Source organism: Mytilus californianus, unplaced genomic scaffold (assembly GCF_021869535.1).
Source record: "Mytilus californianus isolate M0D057914Y unplaced genomic scaffold, xbMytCali1.0.p SCAF_5, whole genome shotgun sequence".
NCBI classification, from domain to species: Eukaryota; Metazoa; Mollusca; class Bivalvia; order Mytilida; family Mytilidae; genus Mytilus; species Mytilus californianus.
Genome location: NW_026262701.1, coordinates 89029193 through 89042867, shown reverse-complemented (window position 1 = coordinate 89042867; position 13675 = coordinate 89029193).

Here is a 13675-nt window from a genome sequence, read left to right as displayed (position 1 = left end):
ATTCATAAGTCGAAAATAAACTGACAACGCCATGGCTAAAAAAGAAAAAGACAAACAGACAAACAACAGTACACAAAACATAACATAGAAAACTAGACTGAGCAACACGAACCCCACCAAAACCTGGGAGTGATCTCAGATGCTCCGGAAGGGTAAGCAGATCCTGCTCCACATGTGGCACCCGTCGTGTTTTTCGTGAAAGTACAAACCCAGGGAACGGGCTTGTAGTTACGACAATAGGTTGATATCCGCTATCATCTGTGAAACGGATATTACATAACGGTCCACCAACTCGTGATGGCGTCCGTAAAATATCCGAAAGGATGATTTCAAATTCACCACTTGGAACTCTTGGTTTAATATCTTCCTTGTGAGCTGCAACCCTCTATCAAGGAAATCATGATAGGCAATACAAGCCCTGGAATATCGTATCAACTGAGAGAGATATACTCCGTATGCAGGCGCTGCTAGAATGTTGCTACATAGAATTGGGAAGTTCACACTTGGAAAGCTGATATCATCTCTTTTGTCGTAAAGTTTTCTGTTTAACCGACAATCACTATCAATTTCTATATTAAGTCAAGATATGAGGCAGACTTAATTATATCTGTTGTAAGTTCGACGGGTTAGATGCGTTCAACATAGTCACCAAATTTTGAATTATTTAGTGAGAGAACATCATCTATATAGCGGAAAGTAAAGTTACAGGATACTGCTTACTTCTTTTCTTTCTTCCTAAGAAGTTCCTGTATGCAGTCAGCCTCATATGAATAAAGGAACAAGCCGGGAAGAAGAGGACAATTTCATTAACCGAACTGGTTTGAGCAATAGGTAGGAATGCATTCTGTCTGGTTGTGACAGTATCAGGTATATTTAGCTGCATTTAGCATTTAGCTGTACATTTGGAATTCTAGTACTGTATTCTATCTGAGTGCTTGACTTGTTACATCTATCATTATTTGGATGGTTATTATTAAGCCTTCTTAAAAGGTTATCTATCTGATTATTAACAATATCTGAGAAATGCATTAATTGTCTATCTAGCTTACGGTCAATTTCACTCCTAAGTTGATCAAAATTAGAACCTAAATTTTGAACATTTCTATTAGTGTTGTCCATTTGTTGGAACAAATTATTTACTTGTGATTGTAGAATCTTGAATGGATCAGTTGCCACTGAACCACTTCTAGCTGCATGTGTTTCAGGTGGTGACCAATGTATTGATTCAGGTGAACTAGCACGAGAACTTTGATTGGGACGAATTGGTGAATTTGGTTCACTCATGTTGAAAAAAAATTAAACAACAACAATACCGAACTCCAAGGAAAATTCAAAACGGAAATTCCCTTAACAATTGGCAATGTAATGAATTCAACTTATTTCATTAAAAAAAAATATTAATTTTTAGTTTTTTCTTTTAAATCAAATTTTCACACAAGTTTATAACACTTATTTATTTCTCTAAAAGAGGGGACTCAAATCCTATCGTTGCCACCAAAAATGTAGCGTACAGGGGGTCAAGTTACTTTAGTTTAAAATTTGTCACTGGTAGCGTGATGAAAAGCTAAAACTGTTGGTAACACAGTATAACCATAGGTAGCACGGCCTAAAGACACTGATTTTATAATAATTAATAAAGGACAAGAATTGTTTAAATCTTGCTAATAAAGTTGAATAACAACATGTTTTAATATATACACAACAAAAACACGCCCAGAGCGTTAAGAATAACTGGCATCCCCCTTTTATAGTATTTGGCTAGATATAAAGATTAGCGTAAAATCAACGGACGGACGTAGTAAAATATTTGGGTCAAAGTCACAGGTCAGTAAATATACATAAATACAGGGGTAAACGTACACATATAATTGTATAAATCCTCGTCTTGGTGTGTAAAGATAACGCTGGTAACACTCTGTTATATATTCCAACAGGTCTTGTAAATTTAAAATGCTTGTAGCGGTTCGAAATCTACCTCTTGTAGACGATGCGGGGGTTTGAATTCCATCATGGGGACCTCTGGGGACCTACGGAACGTTTAGTTGGTTAAAGGTCCCTAACCCTGGTAACAGGATTCTCACACCATGCTCATGCGTATTCTTTGGCTGGAAACCAAATACGATTAAGGCGGTTTCTAGTATTTTAGTCTGTGTATGTTGGCAAAAGAGGGATAAGGGCTTAATGAAATACTACAACGACAGAATAAAGCCCAGATTACAATATATAGCCCTTACGTAAATGAATCAATAAGGTGAGAACAAGTGACAATCAAGGGGTAGTGAACTAAAGCATGTTTGTGGTCTGACATCAATGAGACAAACGTATGCCTTTCATTCCCAAAATATACAATAACAATCAATAAATACAATATAAAGTCCAGCGGAACGCAGTATCTGCAATAGAAATAGTGTTCATATAGATCATTCAATCAGCACACACGCGATAATGATACTCAAATCACAACGGCAACGAACGTGTAAAAACAAGAAGTAAAATGTGATTCAGTAATCATAAAAAGGAAAAGTAGACATAAATATCATACATACAAACCCACCTAACCCTTAACCTTATCATTATCCCTAGCGTTTCAAGGCTACCTCTTTCAGAGGCATCATTCAGACAACACATTCTTTTCACTCTAAGTGTACGTCTGGATAAATGCTAAAACGACCAAACCATCACCTTGATCACCTTGGAGGAATATGTATGGAAATGGGAAATAGCCCATATTTCCAATAATTTGGAAAACAACAAAATTTGTCTCCGATTTTGACGCGGTTGGTGAATATTTTAAATACCATGACATCGACATATTTTGTTCTTAGTATTCCGTTACCTTTTCAAATAGACGTGCGTATTGATGTCTAATGTAATTGTAATATATATCTAGACAGCTTCCTTTGTGTCGTAATCTCTGAGAATCGTGTTTGTTTGTAATTCACATATATATCGGACTTTAAAATCGGTTTGAATCAAGTCTGCTGTATATTCCATTGTTTGTGTTTTTTGTATAAAAAGGGGACACAAGTTTTCAATATGCTATTACTCTTGTACTGATTGACCTATTTACATAAAAAAAAACTTCAGATACTATCGTGTTCCTGCTGACATTTATGCATCAAGACTACTTTTATAGATCTAACATTCCGTTGGGTTTAAATAACCAATAATGAATTTCATCATTTTTTTCATTGAATCATAAACCGGCTGTTAACTTTACAGTACTTATTTCTCCTATATTATTGATAGAATGTTAACAAACCTTTCCCACAAATATCTTTATATGTTGTCATATATTATTGCATAGCTAAATATTAAATATAAATATTTTTTGTCGATAATTTATTTTCATTCTTTTACATGTTGGAAGGAGGGGTATACGTAACTAATCTCTGACAATCAGGCATAAATATGACAAACTGAAATTGTGCAACATCTCCAGAGCATGATTCCATAGAAATTTTTTCTCAGTTATCATGAGGGATCATCGAAAAATTGTCCAAAATGTCAAAAAATTGCGATATTTTAAAAAGCCCTCCTTCTGACCTTTGACCACAGTTTTCAAAACTCTGCACCACTTTTGCACTCTACGACAGGACTCAATCAAAGGTCATTATATTTATTTTCAAAATAAGACCAAAATTAGCCGTGAGGTATTTCGGTCCATTTCATTTCTAAATTAACCTTTAATGTCATCGCACTATTACGGACAATAGGACTTTTAAGTACACAACTAGGACTGTTTAACTATATATCAAGCTTACTACAGAAATGATCAGTTTTATTGACGGCAATTTTTCAAGGTCCAGAATAGGCTTTTTGTATCATTTTGGGTGTTCGGAATCAGATAACATAAACGTTATCCACTTAAAGAAAGAAGAAACGAAGAGTAAATTGTACTGATATGAAGATAAACACGAACGAAAGAAGTTGCACAATCTAACACAACACTGTCTGTCAAAAAACAAAATCGAAGATACCAGGCTTATAATTGTGTACTCAAGTCTCCAACGATTCATCAGCGACGCTCGAATTAAAAAGTTAAAAGGCTTTATAAAGTACAAAGTTGAAGAGAATTGAGGACAAATAATTCCGAAAGGTTTAACCGAATAGAGCTAAGGTAATCTATTCCTTTGGGTAGACAATCCTTAGCATTTTGAACAATTTCAAAGTGTTGTAAACAGTTGATTTATTAATATAAACATACAACGCTTTCAAGCCAAACAATACCTATCAAATTTACCTCAATTTGAAAATTGTGTTGCTTAATCTACCTTAGCTTTGACAGGAACGGGGACCCTTCACTTATGGTAAAATTGCTCTGAACTAATGGGGGAAATAACTTGGTTCCGTTTCTGTCAAAGGTAAGGTAGAACTGAAGCAATTAGGCAACAAAAATCTTCAAGTTGAGGTTTATTTGAGATTTATTGATATTTTTGTCTACAAAAGATGAAATAGTTGTTTTCCTGGTATTTCGAAATATAGAAATGAGAACAGGCATTAACCCTTTTTTGGTTGCAAACATGCAAGAACACGAACTATTAAGTTCATAAGTGGTATTAGTGATACTGAGAAAACGTTTACATTCTATGATCGAGTTACCGATGTAACAAGTAGTGGTAAAAGTTATTAAAAATTGCCTTATTTTCCAAGTGCATGTGCCTGTCTGAAGTTGGTTATTGTAGTAATATTTTCAGACAATTGTGTTCTAATCATTATAGCATCTTTGAAAGCCGCTGTAAATCTATTTACACTTTTATAGACTAGGGTCGATGAAAAGCTTGATATCTTGTATAGACGCTTACATGTGATATTGTTAGATCTATAGATTTCTTTTAGATTGCTGTGTCTTACAGTTTCTGTGTTATTGATGCATGACCTAGATATCCTTTTATTCAGCCAAACTCCTTAGTAAATTATATCCGAAGATATTATGCAGAAATACTTTGAAAATTCAGCAATATACGTTTTCAATATAGGTCAATATTGCTGTTGGGCGGCTCCAAAGTGAAAAACACAATAATGATTTGTTAACATTAATTAATGTAGTTTGACAGGTTGTTTCTTTATGAAATTCACAGTTTTTAACCAGTCGTTATGTTTCAAGCGTATAGGATCATAAAATAAAGGTTGTAAAAACTTTGGTTATCAAATGATTGCAAATTACTGAATTTACACAAGAATACATGGTATTAAAATAGTTTTCCGATGATACATATTTTAAAATGCCTTCTAAAGATAGTCAATTGTAGTATATTTAATCCCACATGGTACTTGGTCCGTATTGAAATGTCTCCGTTTCGATAAGAATCATCATAAATTTCCAAATTTAAAGGACTGGAGGAATTGAAGAAAATACCACAGACTAGTATTGGCTACCTGAAAGGAATTACGCGTTTCCTGTTAACAAAACTATGAATTTTTCGGAAAACTAAGGATTTTTTTATCCCAGGCATAGATTACCTTAGCCGTATTTGGCACAAATTTTTGGAATTTTGGGTCCTCAATGCTCTTCGACTTTGTACTTGTTTGGCTTTATATCTATTTTTATCTTAGCGTCACTGATGAGTCTTATGTAGACGAAACGCGCGTCTGGTGTATTAAATTATAATCCTGTTACCTTTGATAACTATTGACACAATTAACAAAATGTAAGTACAAACGCTTTCATAGAAAAGAAATAATTGACTCCAATAGAAATAATTTCTAGGTATTGCTTATATGGTTAAAAAACACAAATATTAAAATTACTTACAATTAATGTAAATTATTGCTAAATCAGTTAGGGAATAGTGTGAAAACTCTTCGTATCCTGCAATGCATTTCACTATCTGACCATCATGCGATCTGTTAAAAATCATTGTGTATTGAACGGATTGTTTGCCGTTTACAACATTTGTTTCTGCTATATATAGCTTAACGTCTGGTGGAAGCTCTCCCCCAACAGCTGAGCACTGAATTGATATGCTCTTCCCTTCCGTTCCCTTTATTCTGTTGTCTGGCAAAGCATTTTTTATTTTCACAGCAGACGGCTCGTCTGAAATCAAAAATCAAAAGTAACTTAAGCTTCGAACGCATGAAATTTATGACGTGTTGTTTTCATTTTTTACAGCACTGGTTTGATACCTCTGCTGTTGTACTATCAGTCCCCGAGGGTATCATCAGCTCGGTAGTCAGTACTTCGGTACTGACATGATTTATAAAAAACCTTCTTAAATTGTCCGTTTATAGATTTTAAAATTATAAAGAAACTAAGATTTTCGATATCACAAACTAGTCAAAACATTTACTAAATTTTATCATCGGTACAAGGACATCATTCGTAAATATAAATCAACATGCAGACATCTTATACGTTCAGGTATTTCACATCCAATCTTTTATGGTAATATTCTATACAAAGCACAAACATCTCGACATTCACCTCAAAAGCTAACCAAACCTTTAAACAGACTCATTCAGAAGGGATATAGTTACGATACTGTTGTCAGGGAATCAAAGATGGCATATTTTGGTATTAATATTGATTCACTCATAGGGTCTTTGCATTGGAAATAAACAAATTTATTCTAAAACCAGTTGTTGACATGATACGGGTTATGTTCTTCTCATATATTTTATGGTGGTATGATACTAAACCCCTAACGGGAGGGATTGTTCTTGATTTTCATATGATGAAGACGTAATCTTTCAATCAGTTTAATTGAAGTCTGTAGCGGACATGTCAGTAACTGCTAGTAGTCCTTTGTTCATTTATGTATCATTGTCATTTTGCTTAGTTTCTTTTGTTACCTATTCTGATATCGGACTCGGACTTCTTTTGAACTGAGTTTTATTCTGCGTATTGCTGTGTGTGTGTTTATTCTACATTGGCTAGAGGTATAGGGGGAGGGTTGAGATCTCACAAAACATGTTTAACCCCGCCGCATTTTTGCGCCTGTCCCAAGTCAGGAGCCTCTGGCCTTTGTTAGCCTTGTATGTTTTTTAATTGTAGTTCATCTATAGGTTTTGGAGTTAAGTGTGACGTCCATTTTCATTGAACTAGTACACATTTTTGTTTAGGGGCCAGCCGAAGCCTGTCTCCGGGTGCGGGATTTTCTCGCTGTGTTGAAGACCCATTGGTGGCCTTCGGCTGTTTTCTGCTCTCTGGTCGGGTTGTTGTCTCTTTAACACATTCCCTATTTCCATTCTCAATTTTAAGGTTTCAATTCCCTCAGGCAAAGTTGACCTAAGATGGATTTGGCTTTTTTTTTTTTTAATGGAGCGGCGAATGTTGATTAAGACGCTTAGTTAACGAGTTTAAATTACCTTAATACTTCATGGAATTTTAATGTCTTAAAATGTCTATCTATTATTCAACTTCAGAAAAATATTTGTCGTAAATGTCAAATGTGGTGCCAGTGACGTTAAAAACGACCGTTACTGACGTTACAAAACTTTCATCGAATACCCCACTGCTGTTTCGATAGATTAATCTCATAATTAACCCCTTTATAAACATGATTTCTGAACTAAATTGGTAAATATGGTAACTCTTGCACTTCATACATTAAGTAACATATTTAAAGCACAGAGCATCTGAAAATAGTGGAAAAAAAACAAAAAATCACTGTTTTTTCACCTAGAGTTTTTTTCACGTGCAATAAATGTATATTTTAAATGTACAACCGTAAAGCCGAAGTATAATATTTCAATCGACTAGATTTATTTTTTGAAGAAAATAAGTAATAAGCAATTTAATAGGTTAAAAATCTGCATTTTATCAGAATTTCAATTCCGGATATTTGTCACACATGAACCGACACTGTTCTGGTATCTTGTGATAAGCCCACATAAGACAATTTTGTGATGGTCATTTGTTACAGTAGTTATTATCATTGCGTATTTTTTGTTTACACTAGAATTTCTGAAGCTTTGAGATTTATTCATGTTGTTAGGTATTGATGTTTAATCGTGTTTGTTGAATTTAACCGTGAACGTGACAATCATTGTATGGTGCGTTTGGTTTTCAGGTGTGTTTGATCTGTTGGATATTCAGGTCAAAGAACAGTTACACTAGTTCGTTAAAACTGGCTCCATTCGATGCCAAGGAATCGTACTCTTAAGTTGGAGTTGACAAATACATTACTGGCAATAATGTATTTGCTGAAATTTTAAGTATAGCAACAAAATAAAATAAAAGTCTAAATACTGCAGCATTGAGAAGTGATGATTTATTTATTTATTTCAGTGAATTTTGTAATGATACAAACACTGATTCCACCATATATAGGTATCACAAGTCTTGCTTTTAAAGCTACACAAGTAAATAAAATTTGAAGTCAATTGCACGGCTGAAAAGGAAGTACCAGATATGAAGCCAGATTTATCCAATCCTTTGTTGGTTGAAAGTAATATTGACCATCTCGATACATCAAAGTGTATGATTTGAAAGAAAATGTCTCATTTATAGAAAGTGAAAACTTTACATACCATGCTGGAAGATTAGCAAATATAAATGATGGTGCTGTTAGAGCAGGATACGCAGATATGTTATACCAAATAAAGCATGGGATTATGCTCAATAATGCAGTTTATCATACTGCATGTTTTACAACATGCTTGGCATAAAGGCCAAAATACACAGATAAATCTAGTAGACTACGTAGGATTTGGCGTTTGAAAGGGTAGTTGAAAATATAGACAAAAACATTATTCGTGACAAAAAAGACTTGTTATTTTATCAATGTTGATAATGTACCAGTCTTCTTACCAAATAACATTAGTAAGACCTACTGCAATTACTCTAAACGCAAGGCAAAACTTAAGAAGCACTACATGGATGCCATAGTGTTCTTTGCTCAACAATGACAAGGTAAATCGAGATTTTTTTTTTTGCAAGCGGCATTTCTATTGACGACGCCTTTAAAGCCGCGACTAACATCATAGCAAGATCGGAAATTGCTCAAAAACTGACAGACGGTGTTGTTATCAACTGTCCGACTTTACGTTGTAACCATGATGAGGCAGATACCACAATGATTTTCTATGCTTTTCCAGCTGATGCTATGTATGGTGGAAAAGGTGGTAAGGATAGAATTGTAATCAAATCAGATGAAACTGATATTCTTGTTCTGGTTGTCAATTTCTACCTATTTCTGACCCATTGGTACAGAAATTCTGCCGATCATTCATGCCTTGAGTGGACATGATTCTCCTTAGGACGAAAGCAATTCACTTCAGTTAACTTGTAGCATTAACAAACGGTGATGTTGATAGTGCTATAGATGATGTAAGGGTGTTTGTAACTGCATTGTACGACTTATAATACAAGTTCAATAAATAGCACAACCATTTAGATTTGCTAAGAAAACAGTTGGTTATATATAGATAAAAGTATAACAAAGCTTCCGCCATGTGAGTTAGTGTTTAAGCAATACGTACTACATTACACGTGCAATATGGCATATCAAAGTTTGGGTGTAACCACATGTTGCCAACCCAAATATTGGCAGGCCATGTGAGTTTGGTTTGAATATTTTGCATAATGACAAGTAAAAGCCAGTTTTCTTCAAAGGACAAATGGCATCAGACTGTCTACATGACCTTGTTAGTTCGTGTAAGGGGGAAAGCATGTGGAGGCAGCAAGCGTTGCAAGGGGCAGCGACTCATTTCTAAAATAATATTACGAGAATAAATACTCGTAAGTCACGAACATTTCAGTATAACTTAGTTTTAGTTGTAATATTTGTTTGTTAAAAGAGTCGTAGATGGTTGCAAGGACGTTTTTGTTTCTATCCGATATACCCTAATATTCCAGTGGCAGTCAAAATTTCCCCGACCTTCATCACAGACGGCCGCTGTTACAGGACCTACCTATTGTATTTATTGTTAATGTGTTTCAATCCTGAACATGCATGGAATATTTGCCACTGGACGTTAAGCAACCAACAATCAAACAATCTATCTTGCACGGATTTGTGTTTTCCCAAAATGTAGGTAGTTGTGACAATGTACAGGCCAACATAGTTGATGACACTGATAAACATTATTCTTTGAAAATGGCCATGTCTTACTTTTTGAAATTTGTCATAAAACCCGCTTACATTCATTACAGTACCGTCTTATTTGCACTTATTTATTAGGCTTTGAAATTTCCATTAAACGTGTTACCTTCGAAAAAGTTGAATAATATGTTATTCTGACATCATGTGCAAATATGAAACACATCTAAGTCGGAACTTAAGTATTTGTAAATAATACTACTGGTATAAAAAAAAAAAAAAGTAAAATCACAAAAATACTGAACTCCGAGGAAAATTCAATCGGAAAGTCCCTAATCACATGGCAATTAATAATTTATTGAATGGATTATTGATTTTAAAAAAAATCTGTGGTTTGTTTTTCTAGATGCAAATAGGATTTTTTTTTTAGTGTTGACCTTTGACCTTGATTTATGGCATGATGGCACCAGCTTTCATATTTACGACACATATTTTCAAGAAGTACACGATTAAAGCTTTCCAATGAGTTATTATAATGCCATGAGGTATATAGGTAATTTAAATTTCTAAAATTGTCCTCTCTGCCGCTCAACTATAGGTCCTTTTTAGTAATATAGCTCTTCAACTGTTTGGTTTCTTATACATCTTATAAAATATTCGGCTTTGAGCGTTCCTGATGAAGGTAAATCCTGAAAAGGGCTTCGGACGCATTAAATTTATAACATGTTGTTTAAAATTTTAATGATGAAAATTTATATGAAGAAGAAAAAAAACTGCCCACAATTGTCAAAATTCTGGAATGAGTAGAGATTTTTAACAATGAAATTGTTTAAGGTATTTTACTACACTGCCGCTAATATAAATTACATGGACTAGTGTTGATACGTTTAGATCGAAATGATCGATGTTTAATTTAATTAAAATATTTCATAAAAAATGATTTGGGTCCGAATCACAAGATTAAGCGTAAAACAATAATGTTACAATCTGAATTCCTTTGATGATTTTAAATGTAGATAAAACAAACCGGCGACTGAATTGAATTAAAACGTCTATGTTAAGCTGAGACTTTTATTATTCGTATTTTAATGCACGCAATGATTAAGGTGGATAGTTTTCTCTGATTGCAATAGTCTTCTATCTGAACCTGTCGTTGTTTTCGCACGTGGTATTTTAATATCGGACTTTTAACGTGAGCAACTGGACGGATGACAGAGTGAAGAATACATCGCTTTTGATAGACATTTAAGTATTTATGATTTCTTTCATATGCCAAATGGTTACCAAGCTTTCTTAACATATTTCCGAAAGATCTGATTAATAATTGCGGAAGACCTTCTGATAGTGGTAAACAGCCATTCAAAGTTAATATTTACAGCAGTTAACTCAAGTTTGCTCATGTATTAAATTGAACTGGTCCGCGGTATTTATCTGTTTAACAAGGAAAACTAACCTTTTGACATACCACAGTATTTATTATGACATCTACTATATATGGATGGTCAACTCCCATGACAATTATCATCAATTTACTCAAAACATTAAAAGACACAATTTCACAATGACCTTGGCGTTCCTGGTAGCATACTATTAGTTACACAGTGTGCTATTCACCTTAGACGATACATATAGGGTCAGTAAATGCCATATGGAGTGAGAGTGTCACTGGCACACTGTGTAACGAATTTAATTTACCGACTATCTTATTATGTGGCATTAAGACTAGTGGCCTATCAAAGTGATCAAGTCTTTAATATAAAGAACCTACTTCCATTGGTCTATACAAAAAACAAATGCCAACAATAACAACGTGTTAACTTTTTATGTAGTTTCTGCATTTATTTTAATCGTTTATCATCAATTTCTTCATCTGTTGTCGGGGGAGGGGGGGGGGGGGGGGGGGGGGGGGTCATCAACGCCGTTAAAGGTACGTAAAACCACTGCCATTATTAAAATATACCACGCCCCACTAACCTCATATTAAATATACACAGTCTCCACACAGTCGATTTTAACCAATGATATTCCTAGAAATGTATAGGAGTAAGCTTATTAGCTATATCAACATTTCAGTTCAGAAATGTCATAGATATTTTTTGCATTTAAGTGTCGATTTACATAAGAACTACTGTACCGGACAACAGATACGGAAAACTGATGGTGTTGGAATTTTATTTGCAGAATATGCGAATTTCCTTGAAACTTTCCCGTGGAAACTTCTAAATAAAAGATTTCCTGAGGAAACTGGCAGTGTCAAAAGTACTTTTAGTATGTTATTTTCAAACGTCATTTTCTCAAAACTTTCCCGTGGAAAATTCGAAATAAGTATTGACTGGGGAAACAATTAGAACGTTTACTGATTCAAATGTCATTTTCCTCAAAAATTATTAGGAAACAATAGTATTTTGTCGGAATGTTAACTGTTTAAAACGTTATTAACTCGATGGTTTTCGTAGTGAAACCCTTTGTCAACGTAATTTTATTTAATTATGAATCGTCATTTCCTACATAGTCTCATTTGAAAACTTTTAAACGAAGGATTTTCTGGGGAAACTTGTAGTGTCAGACGTAACCTTATGTTAATGCCGAACGTCATTTCCTCAAAAAGCTTCTCGTGTTCCCTGTGGAAATGTTGAAACATTTACTGTTTCGAATGTCATTTTGCCCAAAAGTTCTTGTTAATTTAATTTCGTCCGGGGAAATTATCAGGAAACAAAAGTCTTTGTTAGAATGTTTAATGTTTCAAACTCTAGTTTCTTTAGATTTTTTTTTTAGAAAAAGTCTATTCTTAGCCAACTGACAGGATATATCAGTGTTTGTTGAAATATTTACTGTTTCAAATACCATTCGCTAAAAACTGTTCCTTCGAAACTTCTTCTTGATGGGTTTTATTTGGAAACTGACAGTGTCGAACGTATCAAACGACATTTCCATTAAAACTTTAAAATCAAGTGTTTTATATAGAAACTGTTGAAATGTTTACTGTTTCAAATGTCATTTCCGCAAAATGTCTCCTAATTAAGTGTTTCTTGTGGAAAACGGCAGAATACATTTAATTGATAGTTTGTTGAAATGTTTACTGTTTGAAATGTTATGTCGTCAAACGTTCTAGTTCTTCTAAATGAAGCATTCCCTGTGTAATCTATCAAGATACAATAGTAATTGTATAAATCTTTTTACTTTTTCAAATGACGTTTGACAATAACATTTCGTTTGACACACTCAGTATCCCTTCGATTACACATAATACTGAAGTCTCTATGAGAAATTTTTGAGAAAATGACATTTAGCAATAACACGAAATTACGTTTTAAACTGTCTGAAAATCTGACAGGAAGAGGGTTCAAAGGGAACAATTGAGGAAATAACGTTTAAAACAGTAAATCACCCAACAAAAACTAATGTTTCCAGTTAGTTTCCCCTTGAAACTTTTCATTCAGGAGAACTTCGAGGAAAATTACCTTTGAACCATTTCATTTGGAAGAATTTCTAGTTTGGGCAAGTAGGTACACAACATTTAAGCTTGGTACATCTCTGAACTTGAATTGTGGTTAAATATTTGACACAGCATATAGGTTTTTGACACAGGACGAATGTGGTCTAAGAACTCAAGAAATTGAAATTTGACAATCACCTATTATGTTCCAATATAAAAAATCTATAATTGCAGAAGGATAAGCGATTTTTTATTT